At 40.3% G+C, this 13083-nt stretch overlaps 1 pseudogene across 1 annotated transcript; it reads left to right on the top strand.

The window, feature by feature from the left end:
* The first annotated feature begins 7364 nt into the window (after nt 1–7364).
* On the top strand, nt 7365–10622 carry LOC146581768 (uncharacterized; annotated as a pseudogene). The gene is made up of 3 exons (XR_014888360.1): nt 7365–8360; nt 8462–8782; nt 8873–10622. The product of XR_014888360.1 is annotated as an uncharacterized LOC146581768 (transcript).
* The last annotated feature ends 2461 nt before the right edge of the window (nt 10623–13083 follow it).

Genomic DNA, 13083 nt, shown 5'->3' on the forward strand with positions numbered 1-13083 from the left:
AAACATCATGCTATGGGGCTGTTTTTCTGCCAAGGGGACAGGACGACTGATCCGTGTTAAGGACAGAATGAATGGGGCCATGTATCGTGAGATTTTGAGCCAAAACCTCCTTCCATCAGTGAGAACTTTGAAGATGAAACGAGGCTGGGTCTTCCAACATGACAATGATCCAAAACACACCGCCCGGGCAACAAAGGATTGGCTCCGTAAGAAGCATTTGAAAGTCCTGGAGTGGCCTAGCCAGTCTCCAGACCTCAACCCCATAGAAAATCTGTGGCGGGAGTTGAAAGTCCGTGTTGCTCGGCGACAGCCCCAAAACATCACTGCTCTCGAGAAGATCTGCATGGAGGAATGGGCCAAAATACCAGCTACTGTGTGTGCAAACCTGGTAAAGACCTATAGTAAACGTTTGACCTCTGTTATTGCCAACAAAGGTTATGTTACAAAGTATTGAGTTGTATTTTTGTTATTGACCAAATACTTATTTTCCACCCTGATTTACGAATAAATTCTTCACAAATCCTACCATGTGGATTCATGGATTTTTTTTTCACATTCTGTCTCTCACAGTTGAAGTGTACCTCTGGTGCAAATTACCGACCCTTGTCATCATTTTAGGTGGGGGAACTTGCACAATCGGTGGCTGACTAAATACTTTTTTGCCCCACTGTATGTCTTGTAGAAAGACATAACCGGTGGACATATGACCCAGAGCCAGTAAAAATATGTCAGCCAGGTAGGTTAGCCAGCTGCTTCTCTAGTTTCTCAGCTACGAATCACAGCTTTGAGCTGGTGAAATACACTGACTATGGAAGTGTGACGGGCCCGGGCAAGGGGAGGTAACATGTAGAGAGAAGAATGATGGGATTTTGTCAACGATCCACATCACTTCACTTTTCATGGTTAAGTTGGAAAGAAATTCACATATTTGAGCTGCGGTGATCAATAACTCATAAGAAGCATTATTAGAGCATTATTAAAGGACCAGCAACAGCTCTGAATCTTCCTCTGAGCTGGACCGACAGCACTGGAAAAGAGCACAGACACAATCGGTGATAACTTTGTGTTGATACATTCTTACATTTGGTCCCATCAGTTTCTACTGTAGTCACTGAGTTTTTAATTTTTTGTTCCAATTTTTTTTTTAAATGACCAGACAAAAGAGTGATGTCCCGCTAACTCACCGTGAGGAGGAGATGTGCCCTCTCTGCAAGAATACATTCAGTCTCTGGACTGAAGTTTCCAAACTAAGTTATTCTTCTTTTCTGTTTTAACTGACGAGAACTCTCCTACAGCAACATGAAACACATCTTCCTAACGTATGTATTTTGGCTGACACTTTTCACAGTACTGAAATAATACTTTGAGCACTGTATAGCTTCCAGTGGTTAACTGAAATACAAATACTGACAAAATAACCATCATGCAATATGGCGGGACGATAGCGAAAGCTAGCTTACACAGCAAAATAAACAGCGCACAGTTCACCTCTTACAGTGAACAATGACGGACTAAAAGTAACACGAGTTTTGTGCATTGTAATAACCTTAAACAGGAGAAATAGTAGTGGGGGGGGGATAAATGAACATACTTGACACACAGCTTTCGCTTTCACTCGTCTGTATTGAATCCCTCTACTGGAGACTTGAGGTATTACCAATGGATCAACACCTAAAAACCTCAATGAATCGAAGTAATGTAAAGAACAGTGACCAAAGTTCCTCCACAGTGAAGCAACAGACTGGAAACATCACTGAACTTATCATGAGGTGGACTCTTCTCTGCCCGGAGTGAGGTACAAACTCTCTGTCACATGACTGTATGAGCATGTGTGTGGAAACAAAATCATATACACTATACTGCCAAAAGTATTTTATTATTTTATGTATTATTAGAGCTGGGCGATAGAACGCTAACGATATGTATCGCGATATAACTTTTACTCGATAGAGAAATTAAGCTATCGCGATAGACCTCGCCGCTCTTGTCCTCTTTAAAAAAAAAAAAAAAAAGGTCAGCCAATCCAAATTAAGTAGCGCAGAGCCGAACCAATCACAGCCGCAGCGTCACGTCGCGTGACTTGTTACATACAGCACAAGTGCCAAGCCGCACGTGTGTTTGTTTGGGAAGCAGCCAGCGGGTAATGGAGCCAGCGGGTAATGGAGGAAATGAGTGTGCCGACTAGAAAAATCAACCGAGCGTGACCGAAGAGAAAACAGATGATGGTTCCAATGCCGGTGAGATTGTCGAACGGAAGAGCCATAGAAGTTCCGTAGTGTGAAGGTATTTCGGCTATTTCAAGTCTGACAAAAAACAGAGTAGCGCGCACTGTAAATTGTGCCGAAAGCAAGTCTGGAAATACAATAAACTGGTGCATGCGTCACACTGTGCGCCACGTTATTGTTTCGGTGAAATGAATTTCTACAATACTGTTACTGTTAATTCTACTCTCTGCAGTGTTTAAATGCTTACATATACACACAGTTACTGTCCGTCCACACATACGACTCGGTTCTGCTTCTATGCCCCAGCTTTGTTTACTTTTTCCCACCGAGGCTTCTAGACTTCTGATTGGCCAACATTTCTGCACGGTTAGGAATCTAGCGCCACCTGCTGCTTTGGCATGTTCATAGCAGCGTTTTCCTTCATTTCTGCCTTAATGTGTGGACGGGATTATTTTTTAAAACGAAAACGGAAAATCTCCGTTTTCAAAAATACCCGTGTACGTGTGGACGTAGCCTCAGTCTCTGACTGGAAGCGCTAATTCGTCATTCGGCTTTTGTCAGACTAAAGTAACTGTTAAAACTGTTTGAAAAGCTAAGCTATACAACAAGGAGAGATTGAGAATTTCCTTTTAGTTCTCAGTTTATTTGATATTGACAAATGTTAGTCAGTTTTGTCTGTTCTTCTGTAAAACAAACTAAGATTTATTTTTAGAATTAATATTTTGTTTCTAAGTGGAATTGACAATTTAGTAGTTTGTTTCGTTTGTTCTATTTTGAAACTTAAACGCTTTAGCGGCTGCCTTTTGTGTAGTTTGCAATATTTGCCTTTATTTATCTGAAAAAGTCTCATGTTCCTTAAGTACATCTACCCTGTTGAATTTATTATGGGAAATAAATATTTAAATAAAAATAAGCTGCTGATTATTTCACATTTTACTTGTGAGCAACGGCACATTTAAATCTTACAAATATAGTTATTTGGCTTATATCGTGATAGATATCGTTATCGCCTGAAATGAAAAAAACATATCGTGATATGAAAAAATCTCATATCGCCCAGCTCTATGTATTATATATTATATTATGAGTATTTGCTTGTCTACCTTCACTTACAGTCTTTATGGCCCATGCTTTGTTCACTGGTGTGAAGTCATGTTGGAATAGGAAGGGACAAACAGGGCAAAGGTGTAAACCCCAGCAGAGCAAACCTGCCATAGTCTGCACACACGCACACGCACACACACACACACACACACACACTCAAACCATATTAGACGGTGGCCTGCTGGATTTTAGAATCAAGGATCAAATATATAGGGAGTTCATATTTATGTGCACAGGTGTGTGTGTGTGTGTGTGTGTGTGTGTGTGTGTGTGTGTGTGTGTGTGTGTGTGTGTGTGTGTGTGTGTTTGGAAAGACATCAAACATCTTCAATTATTTCAGCACCTCGGGTGTCATTCTCATTATCTACGACCAGTGTGAGAGGGTGTGTTTTCTTTTTTTTCTGTCCCGTTTGGATCTTTAGCCATCAGAATTGTTGTCTTAAGGCCAAGAAAGATGCCAAGCGGATTTATTTTACCAAGTGGATCATCATGGCCTTGCCATATTGGTCCATTTGATTGACCTTTATTATAATTATGAATTTATTTTATTTTCAGTTGCTACAAACGGGACAGACATGACTGGACAGGGAGAAAGAATGAAAGAAAGAGAGGGAGAGAAAGAAAACCAAAGGGAAGAAGAGACGGTGAGAAGGGGGGGAAGAAAGAAAAAACAAAAACAAAAACAAAAACAAAAAAAAAAAAACACCTGGATCACCTGTATGGAGAAAAAAAAACAGAAGAGAAAGCAAACAACAAAGAGCAACACAATAAAAAAAACTGCACCATCACAATAAACTAGCTAGCAGTAGATAACAGTAGATACTAAATAATAAACGATATTGTGCAGCACGCAAGATAGACAGCGCACAATGTGCTTTGAGGCAGCAGCCAAGAAAGCTGTTTGTCTGTGAACACCCGTGTGTACATCTGTGTGCATACCTGTGTGGATCAGCATGCTTGTATGAGTGGGTGTGTTTTCATGAGCAGCGAGTTGAACAGCTGAGGAGTAACACAAACGTCCCAGAGATACACACACCTGTGCTGCTTTATGGAGCACGTGATGCAGAAAAACATTGATGGCAATGAAGAACAAGTCAGCGCTGGAGTCAGCAGACTTTCACTGAAACGTCTCCACTCAGACATCTGACCTTAGAGATGGACCCCAAAATGACTGCAAGATTCCACTCAGTTGTGAGCAAAACTTCAACCCTGCACAACTCACATATAATAAGCCACAGAAGTAATTTTAAATCGAGCACTATTACTGAATGTTTGTGGAACTGCTTCATTAATCGTTCATTGCTGTTAGTACAGAAAATAAATGATTGCCTTAATCTTCCACCTCCTGAGGCTTTATGGAGTTTTACAGTAAGTTTCAGCCCTTTGTTGTTTACTTGGTGTTGTATTTTTCAACCACAGCAGGGGACCGTTCAGCAAGAAAAGGCTCGGAAAGCCCACATCGGAATATAGAGAACAAACCATTTGAGAGCTACACATTTCATTTTAATGCCAGAAAGATCATTGTGTATTTAAAAGTGTCTTTACAACGGCTGCTGCAGGTTTGATATGGGACTGAGAAAGAGCATGTGGTACTCACAAATACAGTGATTACCTGCTGATGCCAGGGTGTGAGGATTCATACCTCAGCTCAGGCAACCTTTTCCAATCCACACGGTGACAGGGTGGGTCAGTGAGTGACCTCCTCCATGGTGACGGATTAAAGAGCCTCTCGGATGAGCGCTTACGACTGACACAGCAACTCTAAAACCTAAACTCAAGTCGAACATTTTTAACGAATAAAAAGTAAATTGTCACCATCCATCTGCCAGTCAAAGAGGCCACACCCCTAATAATGCAAACTTTAAGCCTTAATATAATGAACGATATTTGGAGACCAGAGCAGTTTTTATATCAGGCTGTGAACATGCTCCCTCCTGGGAGTCTATGGGACTGGCTCAGTGCTGCCTCTGCAGGAGGTTTGGGTGCCTCAGGCTTCAGCCGTGGCTGCTGATGCTTGTTTGCAGCTAAATATTTGCTTTCATCACGCAGATGAAACCAGTTCTGTATGATCTGTACGAGTTGTTTTTCTGACCTGAGTGGGCATTCATGAGAAATTTCTCTGCTCTGCAGGCACTCAGAGTGACTCAGTAGATTCATTTTTTTCATTCCTTGACCTGAGAGTAGACTTTACAATTGGCCCAGACATTTGTTGCTTTTCCCCCCGCCTGCTGGTCATCATGCATAAATTCCTTATTTCCAGGAGAGCTTCTGTGCTTCTTCTTGATTGAATTTGGCGAGCGGATGCCTCGGGGTCTGAATAAATGCACCCTGAAATCACTGACAGGAATTTGTGCGTGATGCACTGATGCATAGAAGATGTAAATAAGAAGCAACCGATCCCTGGTTGTATCTCTTTCTCTGTGTTTTTCTTGACATATGAGGCTTTCTGTGCCTCGTACAGCAGAGCGACTCTCGCTCATCAATAATAATGTACAGTATAAAGCATGTTTCAGCTATCATCTCAAAGATGCAGGTGTATTTGCATACATAGATGTGTGCATCAAAAGCACTGAATCACATTATTCACAGTGGAGACTCGGGCACCAACAAAGTGCATGTGAGATGAGGCAGACGAGTATTTGGCCTGTTTGGATGAAAATCCAAAGACTTAGTGAGCGTTATGTTTGATGTGGAAATGAAAGATTCAGATTCTCAGGGCGCCATCTTGTCTTCTCACACCTCAGCCTCCACCCTCTTCTTCCTCTGCTCTTGTTTTGGGGGAAGGCGCATGATCCAGATCTGTCTCCTCATTCAGTCCGTACTGTACTTCATTCAAAAACAGGTGAGCTTCTGTTTTTGCTTCTGGTCCTTTATATTTAGTCTGCACCAGTGTTGGGTGTTACGTGTTACTAAGTAACGCGTTACTGTATTTAACCCTTTACAGCCGATCGGAGCGGGCACGCTCCATTTTGCGTAACTATTTTTAAATCCCGGTAGCTCTGCAACCACGTAAGCTAGCGCAATAATTTTTTTTGCATATGAAACCGGAGGAGTTGTACTTACATCTGATGCCATCAGCTTGTCCTAGGTCACAGTTTCCTTCCACATATAGCTTTGCAAAAACTGCATAAAAATCACTTGCAGCAACAAAAACATGATATTCCAGAAACACGCTTCGCCGATCCGATCAGCTGTTTGTAACACTTCCTACATCCATCAGCGCGAACTATCACATGACCGCATGACCTGCCCGAAACCGGAAGTGACGTCATTTTGCGAAAATGTAGTTTTTTTTACGATCGGGGCCTTATGAGCCTATACTTTTAAAAAGTTATGTTTGAGTTTATGACTTTCTGTGTCGTTTCTGGGATGCTTAGGACTCATATTGCACTGCTGGAAATAGTTTATTTTGATGCATATGCTGTTATTTTGCAAATTTGCACTATAATATTTATTTTCGTTTTTCCTGCAGTGTATAAAAATTGGTGTATTTCAAAAATAAAACTATGAAGACACTCAAAATAAATTTCCTGTGGTGGGAAACTAGTTTGTGCAACTTTTTTGTATTTACAGTTTTGAGGGATGAGCCTCTTAAATTTCTCTAACTAGAAATATATGTTAAAAAAACAAAAACGATTTTCAATTTTTTTGTAGTTTATTGCACTTTTTTGCAATTTATGTAATTACTATGCACCTAATGCAGACATATTATTAAAATTTAGGCTGTAATGGTTGTATTGATGTATAGCAACTTGAAATGCTCCCAAAAATGGCTCCACAGCATGTAAAAATATAATATAAGCTCTGGCGGACTTGGTTCTATGGTAGGTCTTAAAGGGTTAAATTACTTTTCCACTGAAAAAGTAGAGAAACTAATTACTGTTCATTTTTAGGTATTTTAAATACAATTACTTACAATGTACTTGCGTTACATTGTAAAATAACTAAACTCGCTGAAAATCATTATGTAATTTCAATAATTTATCTTCTAAAGGTAAAAATAAACTCTGCCGCTTTAACATCGCTGTAGTGCAGCTGTACGTCATTTCGCGCCAGTTTGCCGCATAGTCGTATTCTACAGCGGAAGATGTCGGACTCGGCTGAAGCAAGGGCCTGTTTTATGAAATATTCCCGTCACTTCACTTTTCTAAAACAAGCAGACAAGAACATTACGGTAATATGTAAGCTATGTCCTGGGGAGAAAAAATTATCGTCCGCTGTCAATAGCACGAGTAATCTCCTGAAGCACCTGACACGGCAGCACAGACAGAGACTTCTGAGTGAGCCATCTTCATCATCCATGGATAACACCGCGGCAACTCCTGCTAAGCAGACGAAACTTGATTTCACTTCAGCAACACAGAAAGTGTCTGAAGGTGAGCTTAAGAAAATGATTGCAGGCTACGTTGTGGAAGAGATGCTACCGCTGCGTACTGTAGAGTCTCCGTCTTTTAGGTGCATATTAAACAAAATACCTGCGTGTGGCAAAAAAGCAGCACTGCATGATCGAAAAACGTTTTCTACTTACTTCGATAAGTGTTATGCTGACATGGAAATGGAGCTTAAAGAGACATTCGAGAGTTTGGAATATATTTCCACGACTGCTGACATTTAGACCAGCCATAACAAAAGTTTTCTCGGAATGACGGCACACTGGATTGATCCTTCTACTTTTGTACGAGGACATGCAGCGCTAGCATGTAAAAGAGTTCGAGGGAGACACACATATGATGTCATCGGCAATGAAATCGAGCAAGTACATTCGGCTTATGGACTGAACTCTAAAGTGACAGCCACCGTGACAGACAACGGGTCCAATTTTATCAAAGCTTTTAGAATGTTCCAAAAATCAGACTCTGATGAGGAATCGGAAGAAGATGAAGAGGTGACATTTACTGATGTCACCTCTTCAGTAAGATCCTCTCCACAGAATCTGAAGGACAGTTTTCTCTCCCTCCACACTTAAGGTGTGCATCACACACACTGAACTTAATTTTTCATGATTTTGAGAAATGGCTTCAAGCAAATGAGGCAAAATTAATCTACAGAAGTGCAACTTCAAAGTGTTCTGCAATGTGGACAAAAGCAAACTGTTCTTCTGTTGGTTGGAGTTGGTAGATAATTTTTTCAAGAAAAAACTCGTAGTACCTGTTTCAACACGATGGAATTCATTTCACGACGCTCTGTCCAGGATCACTGACATTCCCCTTGCTGAATTAAATACTGTCTGCACTCAGTTTGGAATCAAATGCTTCACTGATCGAGAGTATCTGTTCCTAAAGGAGTATTGTATCGTGTTGAAGCCACTCACTGTTGCATTAGACATATTGCAAGGAGAAGAGAACTGCTATTTTGGAATCCTTCTTCCAACTCTGGAGATTCTAATGTCCAGGATGCTGGCACTGCAGGACGAGCTTAAGCTGACAGCATCCCTCCCTGATATCATTGTTAAGGTAATATATATATAGCCTTACCCTAAAATTAATTTTTGTTTTATTTATCATGCTCTTATGTGAAGTGTCTGATGTATTTTTTTCTCATAGGCGATCAAGGTGCGCTTTTCCTCAATGATGGACAATAAAGAAGCTCTCCTGGCTGCAGTCACTTTGCCTAAATTTAAGTTACGCTGGATCAGAGAAGAAGAGAAAAAAGACATGGTTAGGGCAATGCTTACTACAGAGTGCCGTGGGTTGTCTCTTGAAGACCAACAACCTGCTCAAGATCACAAGAACCCTGCTAACTCCACTTATGACTTTTTTTCATTTGAGGAGGACGACTGTACCTACTTTGCTGAAACAGAGGTGATGGAATATTTGAAATCTGCTGGGTCTGAGCTGGGTGTTCTTAGCCAGTTTCTCAGGATTAAGGCCATTTCACTGAGGTACAACACAGCCACACCATCAAGCGCACCAGTCGAAAGGCTTTTTAGCCTCGGCAATCTTGTGCTTACACCCAGAAGGAACAGACTGTCAAGTGAACGCTTTGAGAGACTTACATTAATGAGATACAACAACTTTTTCAAAAACAACACAGCTAAGTGGTACAAAAAATGTTTTGGAAAACATGAGTGCATACAGCATGCAGGAAATATGGTGCTCATTGGTTTGAGGAAGTTTCAGAGGAATTCTGTTTGTTAACCAAAGTTCAGAGTTAACTTCACTTTGTTGAATCACATGACATGATTACATACATTATGTATGAATATGTTACTCATTGCATTGAAAATGTAAAAATTTTAATGTTCATTGCGTGAAATATGTCAGGTTTAACATTTTTTAAGTTAAGCTTTTTTGTTATACAGATATGTTGCAGAAAAATATATTTGTTATTCTGGAATTGTGTTTCTTAGCTAAAGAAAGTGTCACGGTTCTGGGTCCGTTGGACCCAGTATTTTGAGTTTATTGTGTTTTGATTTAAGTTTTCATCAGGGATAGTGTTCTTGTTCTCTTGTCGTGTTATGGTGATGATTATGATTTCTATTATTAGAGTTCCATGTTTCTGTTTATCTGGGTTTACGATGTGAGTTTAGTTTCATATGTCATTTCCTGTCTGTCTCTCAGTGTCAGGTCTGCGTCTTGGTGTGGTGTTCTCATTTCCTGTTTTATTGTGAAGGTCTGGGTCTCATGTGAGTGTGTTCAGTTTTACCTTTGTCTCGTCTTGTTGATTATTCCCAGCTGTGTCCACCACCTGTGTGTAATTCCCATGTGGTTCTCTGTGTATTTAAGTCATGTCTTCCATCATTGTTGTTGCTGGTCCGTCTGTGTATTCCACCCTGCGTCATCTGTGTATCTACCATGTCACATCCGTGTGCTCTCCCTGCTGTCCATCGTCATTCTCCTCTGCTCGTTCTCATTCAGGTTTGTGCTTTGTAGTTTAGTTGTTTCCCAGTATAGTTTAGTTCCAGCTCCATTTGCCGTTTGTATTTACTTTCATGTTCAATAAACCACCTTTACACCTTCACGACTGCCTGCACTTGGATCCTCCTTCATTTCCTCCACACGGCTCACCTCACTCGCCGTGACAGAAAGTTACATTCCTTACTAAAAAATGTAATTATTAAAGAATGTTTTTTTTATAGAATGTAATAAAGATGATTCAGGAAGCAAAAAGGCTAAACTATTTCATGTTAACTCGTATTTTTTTTTTAATTATTTATTATTTAAAGAGTTTAATTTCTATTGTTTGTCCACTCAAGGTTTATGGGGATTTTAATAAGTATTTAGTTAAATTACTTATTGAGTAATTAAGTTACTTTTCAGACACAGTAATTAGATAAGTATTTTAAATACAATATTGATTAAGTAATTAGTAATAGCAGTGGCGGTCCTAGCCTGTTTGGCGCCCTGGGCGAACACTCCCTCTGCCCCCACACACACACACACACACACACACACACAGACAAAACATATTAAGGATTGTACATTAACATAACACTATTGTACACACACACACACACACATATGAAGAGAGAGAGAGTATGCATAGTATGCAAACGGCTAACAAACAGCCATCATAATTCATCATACAATGAGAACAGGACAAATCAACAATTGACAATGACTAATTAATATTAAAATCTGTAACATAATGTATTGTTTGCAGTTTAGTCTGTTACTGTTGCTATTTTTACCATTTCTTCTTGGAGCAATTGTAACACACATAATTTCCTTAGGGATTAATAAAGTATTCTGATTCTGATTGTTTCAGGATATATGCCTTTATCCAATGACACATCTGCTTACCTGATAAACGACAGCATTCGCTGTTTAAAGCATGTCTGTCGTAAAGCTGAGTGTTTGTGGAGAAAGACTCGTTTACAGGTTCATCTCTTTCATTTAAAAGACCTTGTAGTTTCTTTTAACGCTTCAATTCGTGATGCAAGGGCTGCTTATTTTTCAAACCTAGTCTCTAGAAGCAGAGGTAACCCTAAGGTTTTATTTGATACAATTAGGGATATTGTTGCTCCGGCTTCTGCTGCTGTCCCTATTTATTTGAATGAAGACTGTGAAAATTTTCTTTCCTTCTTTGTTGAAAAGGTTAGCAATGTAAGGAGCAACATCTCTCCCTCCATGTACCACTTGCCTGTTCCGATTTTACTTAAGTGAGCGACTGTGGCTAAGGGGGTTGGGAAGCGCATCCATAACTGGAAGGTCGCCGGTTCGATCCCCAAGCTCTTTGTCCTGTCGTTGTGTCCTTGGGCAAGACATTTACCACCTACTGGTGTTGGCCGATGGCACGATATGGCAGCCTTGCTTCTGTCAGTCTGCCCCAGGGCAGCTGTGGGTACAACTGTAGCTTGCCTCCACCAGTGTGTGAATGTGAGAGTGAATGAATAGTAGCTTTGGGTGCCTTGAAAAGCGCTATATAGATCCAATCCATCATTATTATTATTATTAAGCCTGTCAGATTTGAAAGATTTTCACCTGACCTATCAATGAGATCCTTGATATTTTATCCGGGTCTTTACTTAAAAATGTTTTTAAGTCTATTGGTCCTAGTGTTCTTAAAATTCTTAATGCATCTCTACTTTCTGGTCAGGTCCCTGTTTACTGTAAAAGTGCTGTCATTCACCCACTTTTAAAAAACCTAAACTTGATCCTTCTTTGCTTTCCAGCTACAGACCTATCTCAAAATTGCCTTTTATTGCCAAGATTTTAGAAAAGGTTGTGGCCAAGCAACTCACAGTTGTTCTATAGGTGAACATAACATTCTTGATAAATTTCAATCTGGCTTTCGTAAGGCTCACTCTACCGAAACTGCACTTCTTAGAGTGTCTAATGATATTTTGATGATTTATGATGCTGGAGAGTGCACTGTTTTGATGTTGCTGGATCTGACCTCTGCTTTTGACACTGTTGATCATCTTATTTTGTTAGATAGATCAAACCACTGGGTGGGTGTATCTGGTACCGCATTGGAATGGTTTAAATCCTATTTGTCAAATTGATCTTTCTCTGTGGCTACCTCTAAGTTCAGATCCTCCGTCAGCTCTCTTGCCTATGGGGTGCCTCAGGGCTCTGTCTTGGGACCAGTATTGTTTTTGTTGTATTTACTCCCTCTTCTGCAACTTCTTAGCTCTTACTCTGATATTTCATATCATTGTTATGCAGATGATATTCAGTTATATAACTCTTTTAGGCCACCTGATGTTTCTAAGCTCCAAATCCTGCAGTCCTGCTTAGATTCCGTTAGAGATTGGCTGGCTGGTAATTACCTTCAACTAAATGCTGATAAAATGGAAGTCATTATTTTTTGCCCCTGAGAAATTTGTTCCCCTCGTGGTTAAAAATCTAGGCCCTCTTGCTTCTTATATTAAATCATCCATTAGGAATTGGGAACCTTGGTGTTACATTTGATCCAGCTCTGATGCTGGACACACACGTTAAATCTTTGGTTCGCTCTTGTTTTTACCATCTAAGAAATATCGCTAAGTTGAGTCCCATTGTGTCACGTTCCAAAGTGGAAATGATTATTCATGTTTTTGTTTCATCTCGCTTAGACTATTGTAATTCCTGGTTTACATGCTTAAGTAATGCCTCCCTGGAACGACTGCAGGGTGTTCAGAATGCTGCTGCTAGGCTTCTGACAAAGCATCACAAATACTCCCATGCCACTCCCCTGCTGATTCAGCTCCATTGGCTCCCTGTCAAGTTCAGGGTCCAATTTAAGATCATAATCATGACTTATAGGGCCCTGCACGGTGTAGCTCCAACTTACTTAAGTGATCTTCTTCTTTCTTATCACCCCAGCAGGT

The sequence above is a fragment of the Mchenga conophoros genome, linkage group LG2, assembly GCF_057382185.1.
Source record: "Mchenga conophoros isolate Kocher_MC1m ecotype Shallow Benthic linkage group LG2, M_conophoros_male_GT1.1, whole genome shotgun sequence".
In the NCBI taxonomy this organism is placed as follows: domain Eukaryota; kingdom Metazoa; phylum Chordata; class Actinopteri; order Cichliformes; family Cichlidae; genus Mchenga; species Mchenga conophoros.